Below are 14,612 nucleotides of genomic sequence, written 5' to 3'. Positions count from 1 at the left end.
TGTTTATACAGGGATAATCACTTAAAACCTGCACCACAAACATTGCAGAAATGGAAAGTGCTATTGACGTGTGGTTTTCACAGAATGGATTGGTAGTTGGGGGCTTATGCTAGTAACCAACCAACAGGTTGTAGTGATATTAGAAAGTGCATTTTTTGTGCAAACATAAACTTTTTTAAATGAAACTATGCCTATCGGTATTAACTAAAAGTAGGGTAAATTAGTCTATCAGCGGTGTTTGTTGCAGGAGTCTAGTGTGAGCCATTCATGAGATATCATATTTTGAAAAGGTCCCACGCCAACACTTGTACATTAGCTGTAAAGTTCCCACACCAACACTTGTACATTAGCTGCGGTAGCACAAACCAAAGAACAGTCCAAGTCCATACACTAGTTATGTGGATTGTGACCAGTAATGAGACAATTGACCATCACAGGCTGTGTTCAAAATGACCACTGGCAGCACCAGTATATGCTCCCATTCTGGTATGGAAAGACTGCTGCACACATACCAGTATTTCAGCAGGGACAATCTGACAGGCTGCAGTAATACATCATTGCATATCATCAGATGTAGTTGGTATGCCCTTGTAGACAGTCTTTCAGCTTTCCCCATAGAAAAAAAGGCTCCAGGCATGAAATTTGGCGAATGGATCAACCAAGATACAGGTCCTCTGCATCCAATCTAATGATTTGTAAACAGTTTGTGAAGCCATGTTGTACATCGTGCACTGTGGGTTGTACAGCCATCGTATTGGTACCACAAGTTGCTCCTAGTCTGCAGAGGAATCTCTTCTAGCATCCGTGGAAGATGATTTGTTAGGAGGCTGTGATACTTGTGCGCATTCAGTGTTCTTTCTAAGAAAAACGGGCCTATGAGCTGATGGTTCACTGCCTCACACCACACATTTACACTCCAAGGATGCTGAGATTCCACCTGCCACAGCCAAAGACAATTGTTAACAGACCAATTGTGCTTATTTCAGCACTTTACGAGGCCACGATTGTTAAAATTTCCTTCACCGCTAAACAAGATACATGATACATCTGGAGTATCCTGTCTTAATGCCCATGTATGGAAGTTAACACAATTCTCTTGATCAATTCCATGCAGCTCTTTATAGAAAGGGATACACCTACATCAATGGAGAATGCATAGGACACTTGCCCGATTAATGCCATTTCCACATGCGATTGTGCAAGAGGTAACATGTGGATCAACTACTTGTTTCATCTGTTATGTTGCTAAGAGTTAGGCTATGACTTCCACATAACTGGTTGAAGAGGTTGCCTAGCAACTACCCACACACACAAACACACTGTAAGCAAACAACATCATACCTAGCAACTACCCACACACACACACAAACACACTGTAAGCAAACAACATCATACCTAGCAACTACCCAGATTGAGTGGCACAAACTAGTATTGGTGTGGAAACTTTTAAAAATACTGTATCTCATTGACAACCTGTACTAGAATCCTGCAACAAACCCCACTGACATTCTGATTTACCATATTTTTAGTTTGTTAATGTCAGTAAGCACAGTTTCATTTAAAAAGTGTACATCTGCACAAGAAAGGATTTTTACAATCTGTTGATTGGGTAACAGTAATGAGTCCCTGTCTACCAATCCATTCAGTCAAAGCCGCAAATCAATAGCACTTCATACTTGTGGTGCGAGCTTTAGGCATTTCACCCTGTGACTTGGTCTTCGAAAGTGAAATAATTGTGAGTCAGGATGTGTTTGGGGAAGGGGATTTGGAAAGAGGTGGTGGGTTTGGTATCAGGAGGATGTTTGGAAAGTGAGGCCATGGGCATGGGGGATGTTGTAAAATGATGTTGCATCCATAGTAACCAGCAAGGAGTCATGTGGTAGCAAAACAGGAACTGCAGAAAGGCGGTGAAGGAAGTAAGCATTGTCTTCACTGTAGGATGGGAGGTTACAGACAATGGTTTGCATGTGATCTTCAGTGGGAGGATTGTACCCAGCCACAGTTGGGCAAGTGGAGAGACCTGTGTAGTTGGGTTGGCGAATAGGTAAAAAGGAAGGAGTGGTGTGAGGGAGGAGATAGATCCAGGAGTCAGGTTATGGGATGGACTTAAGGTCTTGGAGAGCTGCTGGAGTCTTGTTGGAATTCACGGATGTGATCATGGTTGTAAGGTTTGTATGCAGAGGTGTTAGAAAGTTGGTGAAGACTCTCAGCCACATAGTCACTATGATTCATGAACACTGTGATGAAGCTTTTATCTGTAGGAAAGATGATAAGGCACGGATTGATTTTAAGGATATGGGTAGCTGTGTGTTAGATAGGAGTGATGTTGGTCTCACTAGGGAGGATTTAGGAAAGGAAAGTAAGGCCGGGTTAGAAGTGATGAATTCCTGAAAGATAACCAAGAGATGACTGGCTGGAATGGGAGGTTCAGGGTGGGAGGGAGGCTGGAACTGTTTTAAGCAAGGTTCTATGTGAGGTTTTTGTTGGCTGTTATTAGTGGGATGCATCATCATCATCATTTAAGACTGATTATGCCTTTCCGCATTCAGTCTGGAGCATAGTCTTGATCTATTTCAACAGTTTTTATACCCCTTCCCTTCCAACACACACACACTAGCCACCAAGGAAGAGCCTACAGCTTTGATTCAACCCCCCCCCCCCCCCCCCCCCCCGCCTCTTCCAGTCATACCCTCATACCTCCATAACGCACATTGAAGAAATTTCAGCTGCAGAGATTAGGTAAGGAAAGAAGGTCCTTTGCAAGTCCAGCACACTTGAATTTAGGTTTTGGGCTAAAGGTGAGGCCTTTAGAAAGTACCAAGACGTCTGCAGGGCTAAGAGTTGTGGCAGAAAGGTTGACAACAGTTTTACAGGATTGGTGCTTAGGATGCATATATCTCATGGAGGATGGAGGAATTCGTTGCGATTGTGGAAGATGGAGTATCGAACAAAGCATAGTTAGGGAGGTATGAGGGTACGACTGGGGGGGGGGTGGGGGGGGGGGGGGGAGGGGGTTGAATCAAAGCTGTAGGCTCTTCCTTGGTGGCTAGTGTGTGTGTGTGTGTGTGTGTGTGTGTGTGTGTGTGTGTGTGTGTGTGTGTGTGTGTTGGAAGGGAAGGGGTATAAAAACTGTAGAAATAGATCAAGACTTCACGACAACTAGCAGGTTTAAACGGGTGGGTGTTGTAATAGATATGTAGAGGTGGAGGTGATGAGGCTTGCACAGGATAGATTAGTATTGAGAGCTGCAGCAATCCAATCTTCAGACTACCACAGCAACAACAAAAAGGTCATAAGATGGAAACAATTTTGCATCGTAGTATCTCCCTGTTTCCACTCCATGTAGTTTTCACTTGTGGTAATGTGGCGTGTGTACAGAGATTTATCGGGTGTTGTTATTTTTATTGTACTGTATTAACAGGATTTATCAAGAGTGGTGATAACATCAATTTGTGACAATAAATCTTTGTCATGTGCAATCTATAATACTGTTGTTCCATTTGTAATAAACAACTTCTTTGATGCTGTTTTCCCAAATAAGCCTAAATTTTACTGTTATTCACATGGACAGAGGCAGAGTAAGACATGGGAGATAACTTCAGCTGATCTTCGAAGATCAATTTCTTGAGACAGAGACAGTGTCATTATTATTATTGTTATTCTTTACTTCCTCAGACGTTAAGTCTGGTTAAAAATGGAAAGTGACGTGGACCTTGATAAAGCGTCACTTCCTTTCAACTGTATGGTATGTGTTATATTGCATTTAGGAACTTTCGGGTAATTGAACATGTGTCAATAATTACTGATTTCTGTAGTTGTATATATATGTTTGGATGTAGCTGTATTGCGTTGATGTACTGGTGGATATTGTGTGGTATGACTCGTGTAGTTGATAGTATAATTGGTATAATGTCAACTTTATCCTGATGCCACATGTCTTTGACTTCCTCAGCCAGTTGGATGTATTTTTCAATTTTTTCTCCTATTTTCTTTTGTATATTTGTTGTATTGGGTATGGATATTTCGATTAGTTGTGTTAATTTCTTCTTTTTATTGGTGAGTATGATGTCAGGTTTGTTATGTGGCGTTGTTTTATCTGTTATAATGGTTCTGTTCCAGTATAATTTGTATTCATCATTCTACAGTACATTTTGTGGTGTATACTTGTATGTAGGAACATGTTGTTTTAAAAGTTTATGTTGTAAGGCAAGCCGTTGATGTATTATTTTTGCGACATTGTCATGTCTTCTGGGGTATTCTGTGTTTGCTAGTATTGTACATCTGCTTGTGATGTGATCTACTGTTTCTATTTGTTGTTTACAAAGTCTGCATTTATCCGTTGTGGTATTGGGATCTTTAATAATATGCTTGCTGTAATACCTGGTGTTTATTGTTTGATCCTGTATTGCAATCATGAATCCTTCTGTCTCACTGTATATATTGCCTTTTCTTAGCCATGTGTTGGATGCGTCTTGATCGATGTGTGGCTGTGTTAGATGATACGGGTGCTTGCCATGAAGTGTTTTCTTTTTCCAATTTACTTTCTTCGTATCTGTTGATGTTATGTGATCTAAAGGGTTGTAGAAGTGGTTATGAAGTTGCAGTGGTGTAGCCGATGTATTTATATGAGTGATTGCTTTGTGTATTTTGCTAGTTTCTGCTCATTCTAGAAAGAATTTTCTTAAATTGTCTACCTGTCCATAATGTAGTTTTTTTCTGTCGATAAATCCCCTTCCTGCTTTCTTTCTGCTTAATGTGAATCTTTCTGTTGCTGAATGTATGTGATGTATTCTATATTTGTGGCATTGTGATCGTGTAAGTGTATTGAGTGCTTCTAGGTCTGTGTTACTCCATTTCACTACTCCAAATGAGTAGGTCAATATTGGTATGGCATAAGTATTTATAGCTTTTGTCTTGTTTCTTGCTGTCAATTCTGTTTTCAGTATTTCTGTTAGTCTTTGTCTATATTTTTCTTTTAGTTCTTCTTATTATTGTTATTGTTATTATTATTATTATTATTATTATTATATTGAATTATTGTTAATTAATACCCCCTTAAGGAGAGCACCATCAATTTTCAAGGCTTTTTTTCTGTCTATTTCATTTGTCTTTCAAAAACTTCTCATATATTCATTGTGATTCCTCTTCCTCTCTTCTGTACCGTTCTTCCCCATTTTCTTCTCTTTCAATATCTGCTGAAATTTCTGTTTTCCAGTTTTTTACTCTGTATTTTTTCCTGTCTGTGATGTCTTCTGTGGAGATGTTTTGTTTCTTGAGGTCCTCCATGGTTTCCTATACCCAGTTGGTTTTCACTTTATTAGTCATAACTATATAAAAAATATTCTTGGTAAGTCTGTTTTTGTGCATAATTTGTATGTGTCTCTAGAACCTTGTCCTTCTTTACCTGGTGCTGTTTTTAATCCTCTGTTTGTATTTGTACAGTTCTTTTGTCAATATGTTTATCCAGATCCCCTCTCTCTGAACTGGCCTGTAGCTCTTTCCTTCTGTTTTTCCATCTCTTTGATTTTTGTTTTTCCCTTCATGGCTGTTGTTCTGAGGTGTACAAGGCCTGTGGTAACTACTGTACTACAGTGTCTTAATTTGGCATTGATGGAAAAACTTCTTTTGTTATAATTGTTCCATATAAGTCTGAATACCTTATGTAGTTTTGTGATTCTTTTTTCATTGGATGTTGAGTTCAGTCTTATTTTCTGTGTAATCTCTTCCAGGCACTGGAAACTTTCTTCATGTGATATCTTCCCATACTTTGTTACCAGTGGGTGTCTGTCTCTTTACATTGTGTCAATGTACAAGTTTTTTTCATTTGAGATTTGTAGTCCCGTTTGGATTGAGATTTGATAAAGAGTTTGTAGAGCTTTTTTGTCTTCTTTTCTGTTATTTGTTATGATGGCTATATCATCAGCAAAGGCCAGACATTTTATCTACATGTGCATATATATTTCGAAAGTCATGGTGTGGTGTGTGACATGATCTGACTACACGTAGAGTGCAGTCTTTGTTTGGCACGGCACTTGGAGGGCGACAGTTCAGTCTTCACCCATCTGTCTCTTTTGTCCCATGTCCTGATTATTTTCTCCAAAACTGAGTTAAATAGAGTGGGTGATGGCCATCCTCATGCCTCACTCCTGTCTTTACTTTGAACGGTTCATAGATCTCTCCCATGAACTTCACTTTCAATATTGCATTTTTCATGTTTCTTGTCATATTAACATCAAAGATAATGATAATGTGCAAGAATAATGTAAGGCTAGCATCTTTTTAGTCACATGTTTCTGCTGATACAGCTTATATTGTACACCTGGAAACACAATGTCAATTTTGTTCTGATGACAACACATGTCACCTGGGAATAGTAGATGTACTGGCAATGGTTTCAGTGTCATCCGCCAACAGATAGTGTAATGGCATAGCTATCAGAGTGCTATATGTGTCTACCCTTTAATAGGAAATGCTCACAGCCAGTGTGATGCAGACATGTGAAGCAAGCAGGCAACCATGCCAGGAAGGCACACTCGTGATTCTTATAGCCAACGAGTGAGTTTAAAAAGGGGTCAAATTGTGGGCTTCCGAGTGGCAGGATGGTTCTTTCGGGGGAATTGCCACACAAGTTGGATGTGCTGCGTCAGTTATGCAACATTGCTAGTATCAGCAGTCACGTGAACATTCTCACACACGTAGTCGAGGTTCTGGACATCCACACAGCACAGATGCTCACTAGGATTGTTGTACTGAAAGGGCAGCAGTTGCAGATCGTACGGCTACCACAGCACAGATAAAAGGTCTTGTGAGGCCCAGATGTGTCAACACAAACTGTTGCAAAGCAGTTATTGCCAGTTGCGTTACGGACGTGCACACATCTATCCCGTCTTCCAATCGTGCCTCAGCACTGACATGCATGGCTCGAGTGGTGCCATCAGAGGATCTCTTTGAGGATGGCATGGCACGCCATGGTTGTAAGTGATGAAAGCAGATTCCGCTTGCAGACAAGTGATGGTCGTATCAGCAAATGACATAAATCTGGTGAGCACTCTCTTGTAGAGTGCATTAGTCCAAGATACAGTGGCCCTACCCCAGGCGATAAACTACAACTCTCATTCGTCTGTGGTGTTTCTGCACTTGGTACATACAGAATGATGTTACACCCGTTATTTTTGCATTCTTGCAACTGGAAGGTAATGTACTGTTCCAACAGTACAGTGTTGACCCACACAATGCCCACAAAACTCAGTGTTCTCAGAAAGATGAACAGTGACTTCCCGGGCCACCATGTTCTACGAGTTTGTCTCCAACCGAGCACATGTGGGAACATGGGATGAGAAGTGACTCGTGCAACTTGTCAACCAACAACTCTTACATAACTATCTGAACAGATTGAGCATGTGTGACATAATTTATCTCAGGACAGTTTTTGCCATCTGTACTATCGACTGAATGCTATAGTCAGTGCCTGCATTGTCAACAGTGAGGGCTACACCACATACTAATGTGTGTGTTTTGGCATGGGTCGATACATGCTAGCTGAGAAGCATTTGCAGTATTGATCTGTAAATGTGATCATTTCATGTACTCCATATGCACTGTTGCAACATTAAATCTGGAGTGAATTTTCTTCTGGCAGTGGGCACAAACTTTTACCTCACAACTTTGATACATTTTACTTTTTCTTTTTCTTAGTCTTTATCCCCTGCTATCACAGTCTCAGCATGTTAATGTGGATTTGGCAGTATTAGTGGTAAATTGTGGCCAGATGCCCTTTCCATGCCACCTCCCCCCCCCCTCCCCCCCTTCCAACCCACACCAGAGTGAAAGTTATGTACCCTGTATCTGTATGTATCTAATATTATCGTGTGTGAAAGTGTGAGAATGTTTCAAAATGTTTGAGGATCATGTAACTGATGTGGGGTGTGCATACCAGTCTGCTGTTCATCTAGTTGGATGTGGACAACAGCCTAAAAATCATGTCAACACTGGCTCTAGCTGCATGCTAACGTTGGCATCTACCCAGGAGTATTACAATTTCGATAGAGTACAGTAGAGTTTTAATGATTTATACAATACTTTTATGTCATGAATTTTAGAAAATTGATTGAAGATGTCTTTCTGTTGTTGTTTAATTTATGATATAGCCGCAACAGAAAATCCAACAGAATATGTTAATTATTCTGGTCTTGTTCATTTCTGTATTTGTTCTGTGTTAAAGTAATTGTTCAGACGCATACAACATAAAAGTTAAAGTAAGGTCTATGATGGCAGGCAGTGACTGGGCTGTTGTCCTGACAGCAGGTAGGGTGCAGCCTTTGTTCACCGTGGCACTAGCAGGGAGAGGGTTATGGCCTATCACCCCAGCTTCCTTTTACCCCTGGGAAACATCCCCAGGAGTCATCTGATAGCAGGTTGGTGTCACCTGGGGCGATCCTGCAGTCACTGGAACAAGGAAAAATCCCCACGTTTATGTTTTATGGGGAATCGAGCCCAGGACCTCCTGATTGGAGTCTAGTGCGCTACCCACTAGACCTCCACAACCACCGTGCTTATGAGATATGAAATGTCTGCATCTATATGACTACTCTGAATTTCACAAATCAGTGCCTGACAGAGGATTTATCAAACCACTTTCATACTGTTTCTCTACCGTTCCACTCTTGAACAATGTGTGGGGAAAAGTAACACTTAAATTGCTCTGTGTGACCTCTGATTTGTTGTGTTTTATTATAACGATCATTTTTCCCTATGAAGGTGAGTGCTATGAAAATTAAAATGTTTTTGCATTTGGAGGATGAAGTTGGAGACTGGAATTTTGTGAAAAGATCTTGCCACAGCAAAAAAGTATTTCTTTTTGTGATTACTATCTCAACTCGCATATCATGTCCGTGACTCTCTCTCTCCTAATATTTTACAATAATACAGACTGAGCTGCCCTCATTTTGACTTTGATTTCCTCCATCATTCATATCCCATGGTGTACTTGTGCATTGTCATCTTGAAACACAACCAATGATCATCCAAATGTCGACTATATGACAGGTCAGTAGTTTCGAGGATCCTGTCATCAAATTGCACAGCCCTCAAATAGCCTCATTAGAAATGATATGTGTCAGACATCTGTATACCATACTGGCCCAAAACATGACTGATCCATCTGCCTGCTAAACTTAAAAGACTGGACTGCAGGTCTGAAACTCATTTTTCACTGGAGCGGACACAAATGAACAAGAATTCTCTGTGGCTCTGAACAGTAGCTGAGCACAAGCAGACACCATTCTGTTGCATTTGGTTAGCATTCACAGGTGTTCACTCATGTTCTGCCCATTATCAGTCCTTCGATGAACTGTCAAACGAAGTCTCCATCATCTCTGCATTGGTGAGAGCAGGAGAGAAAGAGCTAAATTTTGGTGTTTCATCAGTGAACTTTTGTCTTCAACTCAAGATCTTTGATCAGCAGAATGGTCTGAAGAGAATGTAATGTTTCTGATAACAGAATAGATGCTCGTGAATTCCAAGATGTCCACACCATAAATGCCAAATAAAAAGAAATGGAATTGGCAGAGAGTTTCCGAGGTACTGGGAACATGAGAAAGATGATAATTACAATAGATACTTTCATCAGCCAGGAATGGAGTGAATAAGCACGAGCTTCGTATTTGTTTTTATTAAAAAAGAACAGCACAACAAAGTTCCTTGAAAGTAAACATGTACAAAAATGTATCCATCATTCTGATTAAAATTACGTACATACCCCACACGAGCTTTGTATTTGTTTTTATTAAAAAAGAACAGCACAACAAAGTTCCTTGAAAGTAAACATGTACAAAAATGTATCTATCATGCTGATTAAAATTACGTACATACCCCACAAGCCACCTTAGTAATTTCTTGCCCTGTTCCACTGACAAATAGTGCTAGGAAAAATGATAGTCTATATACCTCTGTACAAGCCCTAATTTCTCTTGTCTTTGTGGCCTTTACATGAATTGTAAATTGGTCACTGTAGGATCGACCTAAAGTCAGCTTCAAGTACGAGGTACCTAAATAGTTTAATAGTGTTTTGTGAAAAGAATATCATCTTCCCTCCAGGGGTTGCTATTTGAGTTCATGAAGCATCTCTATAATACTTATGTGCTGGTCAAACTTACTGGTGACAAATCTCTGAATTGGTTCAATGTCTTCCTTTAATCCAATGTCGTGCAGATTCCAAACACTCAAGCAATGCTAAAGAATGGGTCACACTAGTGTTGTGTCCTTTAGAGATAAGCTACACTTTCCTAAAATTCTTGCAATAAACCAATTTGTCCATTTGCCTTCCCTACAACCAATTTTGCTTGTTTCATGTTTTACTGCTTTGGAACATTATGCCTAGGTATTTAATTGACATGACTGTCAAGCAGCATACTACTGATGCTGTATTCAAACATCATGGGATTTTTTTTTTCCTTCTCATCTGCATTAACCTACATTTTTTTATATTTACAGTAAGCTTCCATTCATCTCACCAATCACAAATTTTGTCCAAGTCATCTTATATCCTCCTATAGTCACTCAATGGCGACATTTGCTCATACACAATAGCGTCATCAGCAAACAGCCTCATAGTGCTGGCCACGTTGGCTGTCAGATCCTTAATGTACACTTATTAGCCAAAACATTATGACCACTGCCCACTGCGAGTTGAATGCTGCCTGGTGGCATTGGGGGCATGTGATGCAGTAACAAAAATATGTAAATAGAGCAGACGCAGATGGGGGCTCACTTTAGGGAAGATATGGGCTGCAAATGGGGAAATCAGTTGAGATAAGTGATTTTGATAAATGGCAGATTATTATTATGCTGAGCCTGTGACACACATCTCAAAAGCGGCAGTGCTGGTCAAATGTTCATGAGCTATCTATCACTAGGTGCTAAATGGTTAGACATCCATGACTCTTCACAGTACTTGGGGTTTGGAGGCATGTCTGACTGCAATGTGGATAGATGGTGATTTGTAGCACAATGCTGGTGCACGCACAAGTGTTCCATAGCACACAGTTCATTGTAAATTCTGGAACACGGAGCTCCGCAGCAGACCACTCCTACATGTTCACATGTCTACCCAACAACATCATCAGTTGTGATTGCAATGGGCACAGGACCATTCGGATAAACCATCAATCAATGGAAATGTTGGCTCTTTGGGTGAATCCCATTTTTGCTACACTAGGTTGGTAGGTGTCTCCACAAAAACCATCATTGAGGTGAATGGCAGCTCCAAATGTGCAGCACACCATGGATGCTGGCTGGTGGGAGCAGCATTATGCTTGGGAGACATTCTCCTGCACTTGCATGTAGTAATCGAAGACATGCTGACAGCTGTGAATCACCTATGTCCCTTCATGCTTGATGTCTTCCCCGACAGCGATGTAATCTTTCAGCAGTGTAAATGTCTGTGTCTCAGAGCCAGAATCATGCTACAGAGGTTTGAAAAGCATTATAGTGACGTCATGTTGATGTCTTGGTGGCCAAATTTGCCTGATGTAAACCTAAAGAACCCATCTGGATCGCTATCAAGCATCATTACCACGTATGCAAATCAGTGATATGTTATTTACGTGAATTACAAGACCTGTGTGTAGACATCTAATGTTTCATACCTCCTCAAACCTAACAACAAGCTGTCTGATCCCTGATATGCAGAATCAGTTATGTATTTTGTCCCAAAGATGGACAAACAAGCTATTAAGCAGGTCATAATGTTTTGGACCACCAGTCTAAACAGGATATTACAAAAAGGTACAGCCAAACTTTCAGGAAACATTCCTCACACACAAAGAAAGAAAATATGTTATGTGGTCATGTGTCCGAAAACGCTTACTTTCCATGTTAGAGCTTATTTTATTACTTTTCTTCAAATCACATTAATCATGGAATGGAAACACACAGCAACAGAATGTACCAGCATGACTTCAAACACTTTGTTACAGGAAATGTTCAAAATGTCTTCCATTAGTGAGGATACATGCATCCACCCTCCGTCGCATGGAATCCCTGATGCGCTGATGCAGCCCTGGAGAATGGCGTATTGTATCACAGCCGTCCACAATATGAGCATGAAGAGTCTCTACATTTGGTACCGGGGTTGCGTAGACAAGAGTATTCAAATGCCCCCATAAATGAAAGTCAAGAGGGTTGAGGTTGGGAGTGTGTGGAGGCCATGCTATTGGTCGGCCTCTACCAATCCATCGGTCACTGAATCTGTTGTTTAGAAGCGTACGAACACTTCGACTGAAATGTGCAGGAGCTCCATCGTGCATGAACCACATGTTGTGTTGTACTTGTAAAGGCACATGTTCTAGCAGCACAGGTATGAAATCATGATAACATGCTCCATAGAGTGTAGGTGGAAGAACATGGGGCCCAATCAAGACATCACCAACAATGCCTGCCCAAACGTTCACAGAAAATATGTGTCGATGACGTGATTGCACAATTGCGTGCAGATTCTCGTCAGCCCACTCAAGTTGACTGTGAAAATTTACAATTTGATCACGTTGGAATGAAACCTCATCCATAAAGAGAACATTTGCACTGAAATGAGGATTGACACAATGTTGGAGAACCATTCGCACAAGTGTACCCGTGGAGGCCAATCAGCTGCTGATAGTGCCTGCACACGCTGTACATGGTATGGAAACAACTGGTTCTCCCGTAGCACTCTCCATACAGTGACGTGGTCAATGTTATCTTGTACAGCAGTAACTTCTCTGACACTGACATTAGGGTTATCGTCAACTGCATGAAGAATTGCCTCGTCCATTCAGGTGTCCTTGTCGTTCTAGGTCTTCCCAGTCGCTTAGTCATAGGCTGGAATGTTCCGTGCTCCATAAGATGCCGATCAATTTCTTCGAACGTCTTCCTGTCGGGACACCTTCGTTCTGGAAATTTGTCTCGCTACAAACATACCGCGCCATGGCTATTGCCCAGTGCTAATCCATACATCAAATGGGCATCTGCCAACTCTGCATTTGTAAACATTGCACTGACTGCAAAACCACGTTCCTGACAAACACTAACCTGTTGATGCTACGTATTGATGTGCTTGATGCTGTTACTGTAGAGCAATGAGTCGCATGTCAACACAAGCACCGAAGTCAACATTACCTTCCTTCAATTGGGCCAACTGGCGGTGAATCGAGGAAGTACAGTACATACTGACGAAACTAAAATGAGCTCTAACATGGAAATTAAGCATTTCCAGACACATGTCCACATAACGTATTTTCTTTATTTGTGTGTGAGGAATGTTTCCTGAAAGTTTGGCCGTACCTTTTTGTAACACCCTGTATAGAGAATGAGAGTGATCCTATCATACTTCCCCGGAGCACTCCTGAGAATAACCCCAATACCCCTGCCTCTGATGAACACTCACCATCAAGGACGACATTCTGGCTTCTACTACACAAGAAGTCATCTCGAGCCATTCACATATCTTGAAACCTAATCTGTAATTTCAGACCTTCATCAACAGTCTGCAGTGGCGCACTGTGGCAAACACTTTCTGGAAACAGCAATGTGGAATCTGCCTGTTCCCTTCATCGCTGATTTGCAGGATATCTTGTGAGAAAGGAGCAAGTCGAGTTTCACACGAACGATGATTTCTAAATCTGTGCTGATTTGTGAACAGAAGCTTTTCTGTCTCGTGGAAATCAAAGTGAAAATACATTCAAGAATTCTGCAGCAAACCATTGTTAAGGATATTGGATTGTAATGTTGTGGGTCCATTTTTTTACTCTTCTTATATACAGGAATTACCGTGCTTTTTTCCAATTGCTTAGGACTTTGCATTAAGCAGGAAATTACAATAAATGCATGCTAAGAACAGGACCTATGCCATAGTGCACTATTAGTCGAGAGACCCATTGCTGAAATTTTGACATTATGTTGGCTAGACAGTAGGTTGGAGGATTCAGTTCTGATACTGCACAGCTCTCAAATTATACTTACTAGTTGTTAGAGGCATTTGATATCCATAGGTGACACCAGACCAAAACCAGACTGACTCAACTATGTGCTGAATCTGTGGGTCTTCACACTTGAGACATGCATTGGTACCTGGCCATTTCCGCACCCTTCTACAAGGATCATCAGGTATCAAAGAAATGCTTCACTTATTGTGAAAGGAATACAATACCACTGATCCAAGTTCTGCTGGAGGACACCCTGTATCACCACTAGTAATTTCCTTTCCTGTTGCACCACAAACAGAGTGAGGGCAAAATGACTTGTCTATATGCCTATTAGTCGCAGTAGATTGTTCTGCAGTCAGCGTCAACAGCCATTTCTCTAAATTTTCTCACTAGTGCTCCTTAAAAAGATTGTCGCTTGCCATCCACCGGTTTCCATGTACACCACGATTCTTTGTGCACTACATTCCTCGGGGGTTTGTACTGTAGTACATAATGGACACCTAGAGACCCCACTGAATGTGTCGAGATGGTTGTGTACCGTGTGAGTCAACACAGCTCTCCCCATTATCTGCAAAAAAAGTCACAGTGCAGTTACAGTAAGTTCCCGAGGTATTACCTGGCAGCTATAATTTGAAGTTAGCAGTCATCAGTTGT

Source organism: Schistocerca americana, unplaced genomic scaffold (genome assembly GCF_021461395.2).
Source record: "Schistocerca americana isolate TAMUIC-IGC-003095 unplaced genomic scaffold, iqSchAmer2.1 HiC_scaffold_33, whole genome shotgun sequence".
Classification (NCBI taxonomy): domain Eukaryota; kingdom Metazoa; phylum Arthropoda; class Insecta; order Orthoptera; family Acrididae; genus Schistocerca; species Schistocerca americana.
The sequence above is the reverse complement of the archived record's forward strand: the minus strand, read 5'-3'. Positions refer to the sequence as shown.